Consider the following 4872-nt stretch of genomic DNA (forward strand, 5'->3'; position numbering starts at 1 on the left):
GAAACTGCAAATGTGGTGCTACAGTTGGTTTATCTTAAACTACTAAAACTTGGCTAAACTTTTTTGCTAAGCTCATGGCGGATTGTCTTGAGATAGCTTTGATAATGAATTGTTGCTATACAAATAAAAACTGATTTATTGGTTAATAAACGAGCTTTAACTAACCGGTCTTTTTCACACTGGAGTTAACCATCTTAAAGAAGCATGGATGTGTCCTTCATGTATTACTGTTGTCTGTGTGAGATGTTAAATTAGAGAATGGAAGGGCGCAGCAGAACAAATGAGAAAAGCTGATGTTCCTCTAAGCTTTAGAGAAATACATAAGTGCATTTGCTCAAGCTGTAGTAGAATATGTTTTCTATTACATTCACAGCGCTCTCTTTTGCTGCTTCTTATTATGCATTCATCCTAAAAACTGTTAACATCCCCTGCAGGCACAGAGAGAAAGGTTCAGATGTGACTTTCACAAAGCTGGAGCACTCTGGGGGAAAGTATCGCTGGAAGTCATTACAGCCTTTTCTTATCTTGTCTACTACGATCACAGCGTAAATGTTTTCTAGGGTTAGATGGGAAAACTGGGTAGACTTTGCTTTAGAGGATCCTTTATGAATGGTGAGCATTTAGACAGAAAAGAGGAAAAGAATGAGGTTAATAACAGAGCCTTACTTCAGCTAACTCAAAAGAATATCAATGAAGATGTGATATAAATGTCTGTATCACTCTGTTTTTATGTTTTAGCATCAGTGTCCACTTACTGCTGTGTTTATTTTATAAAGAGTGACTCAAAGGAGAAAGTTGTAAGATGTTTTAGGTTTGCAGGCTATCTTTGAGAGAAGACAGAGGTGTTGGGTTTAACATGCAGACTTGTCTTTAACACAAAAGACTTAAACAAGGTATAAACCACGAATCAGTCAGACGTATTTGAGGCCTGATACAACCTGCTATCCTGTCAAGACAGTCTAGCTGCAGATCATTAATCTCTGGCAGCCATTCTCACAGACTGTTCATCTGTCGTCTCTCAGAACAGCAATACACACTGAAACTTTGAAAATAAAATTGGATTAAACTTCGGTTTAGGATTAGAGTAAGGGTTAAGGTAAAGGTACTAAACGTTAAAAGTTAAAAACCTAACCTGCAAAACCTGACTACAAAATGCTTCATAAAGCTGACAGGACAAAAGCTTGTCCTTCATGAAAACATTCAAATGCAGCCAGCCTAGCTTACATAGCTCTGTTAGCTGCAAATATTCTCAAGCTAACTTTTAACACACTTTTTTCCTCTGAAAAATATTGATTCAAGCACCGTTGAAGCGCCAGCACTGTGTGAAAAGACTCAAGTGTTGTTGGCAGGACACAAACCTGCATGGGAAGACCCCAATGGATTTCTAGTCCATCACCCTAACCACTCGGCCACAACAACCACAATCAGGCATCTAAGCTGACTTGTGTCCTCGAGGGTTTTAACAGTCCTTGTTGAGAGTCCAAAGATAAATATGCAGCCATTTTGGTGGAGATGTCAGGGATTGAACCCAGGGACCGCATACATGCAAAGCAGGTTTTCTATGACTGAACTACATCCCCTCTGCACAGGAGACTTGAACAGAAGAGCAAGGGCAACACAACTGCTGATCTCTCAGCTGGAGCTGAGCTTGCCCAATGGATTTCTACAACTTTCCATTTCCACTGAAACTACAGCTTTTAGATTTTTCGGCATAACCAGCCATGACTCTTTGATGTGAAAAATAACTTTTTCAAATAAGCCAAGATGTGTCACGACCTGTATTTCCCTCGGCAGACACTGTCATATACAGCAAAATATGTTTAAAGTACGAGTACATACATGTAGCAGTGACAGAGAAGGTACAGAGTAATATCGGCATAAGCAGTTGTGTCCGGCTGATGAATGACTTGTTGAAAACAGAAGGACCTGTGGCTGCTAACTTGTGTCCATGACACACTCGTCTAAAGTCACATGGACAAGCATCTTGGTGGAGACGCTGGGGATTGAACCCAGAACCTCAACCATGCAAAGCATGCACGCTACCACTGAGCTACATCCCCATAGTGTGGCAAACTTGAACAGATGAGTCCAGGGCTTGACGTTAACTTTTTTGCTCACCAGCCATGGTGGCTAGTGGTTCTGCAAACTTACTAGCCACTCAGTAATTCTACAAGCCACAACTTTGGTGTTTGGTAACTCTGAGCTATATGCCAAATTTGGTACAAAGGGTATGATATGACACACGTGCTCTACTTTCCCTCACCAATATGATCAATATCAGCTCTCATCTTAATAAGGCACTTCTCCCTGTACATGTGAAACAGCACACTACTGAGATATGGGTCAGACTGTTAGAGACAGTCATCTAAGAGTCAAGACTCTTAGATTTTTATTTTCTTAATAGGTATCAAGTTTATGCTAAAATTAAAATGCTGCTCACCAGCTGTTTATTAGAAAAAACTACAGCAGAATACAAGAACATCTCTAGTTTTCACTCTGACAAATCTCCACCAGAGAATATTAAGTGTCCAACTCCTTTTGTCCTCTGCTCTATACTGTATGGAGGAAATATTTTCATACCTGTGTCTAATACTAATTAAAATATCTCTTCAAATAATAGATGACTTATATTTGGTGGTGAAGCTCACATTTGGAGAAAATTAAACAACGGATGTATAATGTAAGAAGAAAAAAAGAATCACCGATTAGTTGAATTCTCTTGGACTCCTAAGTGATCAGCAGACTTTTAGCCTTCTGCCTCTGTTTCTCACTGCCTCAGTGAACTGATTTAAAGTTTCAGAGTTTCTCTCGTCTTTTATAACCGTTAATTATCGATTTATGGCAAATTTATAATTAACCCTGAATATACAAACGTTTAAAAGTTTCAATGACATTTAAAGTATGCGCACCTTTGCAGAGGTTTTTGTCATTTAGATCGCCCTCAACAAACAAAGAATATAGATGGAGTATTGATTAAACAATATTTAAACACACTGCCCATCCTGGCTCGCAAGAGCGACAGAGACACACAGCTGGAGAGCACACACACATAAACGGTGCTTACGCACATGGACAGAGAGGCACTTTAAAGCAGAAAGAGAAAGTGCAGGTCTGAGTTTATCCTTCAAATTCTGAAACATTTTCCCTAAACAGATAGAAGCCTTTAGTCTAACCTACAAGTCAGTGTGAGTGTGTGTCCGTATATGTCTGTGAGTGTCGCGTTTGTGTGTGTCATACAGCATCAAAGCCCTTGGTGCTGCGTAAAATATGCACAAATGGATGAAGAGACCAGCCACTACTCAGTTATTTTGGAGAGAAATTTGAGCTTTTATGTGCCGAACAGCCTCTCTGTAACAAGTCTAAATCATAAGGGCTAACTGACAAGCAATTTCAGAGTGAAGCATAAGTTGTGACACTGATAAATTCAACCTGCCATCGTGGAAAGTTAGAGTCACGCTGCTACCCGCCAGAGAGGCATCTGCCTGCAGCCCTCGAGCAAACCTCTACGCTGGGGCTTTCAGCTGGAGACCTCTATGGTAGGGCGAAACCTCTGCGCTGGAGCGTGATGTATATTGCCCGAGCCAGCGGACCTCTACGCTGGGACGTGACGTATATTACCAGCGACGAAATTTCAGCTCTATCCGCTTGCTGACAGGCTGACCCTAAATCTAACCAGTCGGGTTTAATGCCTAAACCTAACCGGTCGGATTTTAATGCCTAAATCTAACCAGTCAGATTTAATCACCAAAACCGAACCAGTCAGGTTTTAATAGCGTAGACCAATACGCTGGGGCTTTAAGGTGATGGGTCGGCGTCTGCTACTGCACGGCCCAGCGTAGACCCCTTAAAGCTTAGCTAGGTCATGCTAACAACAGCTAACATGCTGCACGCCCCAGCGTAGGCTTGGGCAATGTATGTCACGCCCCAGCAAAGAGGTTTCGCCCCACCGTAGAGGTCTCCAGCCGAACGACCCGGCGTAGAGGTTTGCTCAAGGGCTGCAGCCAGACCCTCTTGACCTGCCACGGCCGAAATCCACCCACATGTGGCTAGTGGGCGGGTGTCAATGTCAAGCCCTGGATAAGTCATTAAAATCCATGTTATCTCGTCGTTTGAGCTTTTTATGCCGAAAACTTGCACAATCCTTGTCTACTGTATTGAATGACATAGCGACTTGCCTCTGGCTACATGGTGGTGGCACCGACATCCAGCCAGCCAGTCTCCCGTCACATATTATGTCTGTGCTCAGTGTTACATGAATTTGGATCATAAATCGATTCATTAAAATAAATCTAATGTTATTGCTGTGCTTGTTAACCCGAAAACTTTCAAATTTTTCGTCTACTTGTTTTTCCTTACTCGTCGGACTTGCTTCTATTAACATGGCGGCAACACACGGAGAAAACAATGAATAAGACGGTCAGTTCAAGTGACTTCCGGTATTAGAAGATGAGATATGGTGGTGGTTTTCTGACTTCCGGTGTGAGGTGGAGGTCCTCGAATGCATCCAGGTACTCTTGAGCAAAAGAGCAAGAGCAACACAACTGCCTATCCCTGGGCTGGAGCTGATCATGCCATGACTAGCAGGAAGTGCTGTTGCTGACCACAGACAAAATAAACAAGGTCAACATGTGATGTGCAATTGCACGTATCACTTTCAGCATAGCTTGAGCCACAGCAGCTCTGACATGAAAGGATGCAAGCCTTTCACATTTGCCGGATGCAACCCTTCACCGCCATCTGCAATGGCCAGGAATCAAACCGGGGTCAACTGCTCCTTGTTTATCTTGTCCAATTTGGACAAGGTCAACATGTGAGATGTGTAGGTAATCTGAGATGAGAGTTTTATTTTGGCACAACAAGTTGGAGGCTAGC

General features: G+C 42.3%; 1 non-coding gene across 1 annotated transcript; it reads right to left on the reverse strand.

The window, feature by feature from the left end:
• Positions 1 to 1337: 1337 nt before the first annotated feature.
• trnas-aga lies at positions 1338 to 1419 on the reverse strand. Its single transcript has one exon. It is a non-coding gene; the product is annotated as a tRNA-Ser (tRNA).
• Positions 1420 to 4872: the final 3453 nt, after the last annotated feature.

Source organism: Cheilinus undulatus, linkage group 19 (genome assembly GCF_018320785.1).
Source record: "Cheilinus undulatus linkage group 19, ASM1832078v1, whole genome shotgun sequence".
Lineage (NCBI taxonomy): Eukaryota > Metazoa > Chordata > Actinopteri > Labriformes > Labridae > Cheilinus > Cheilinus undulatus.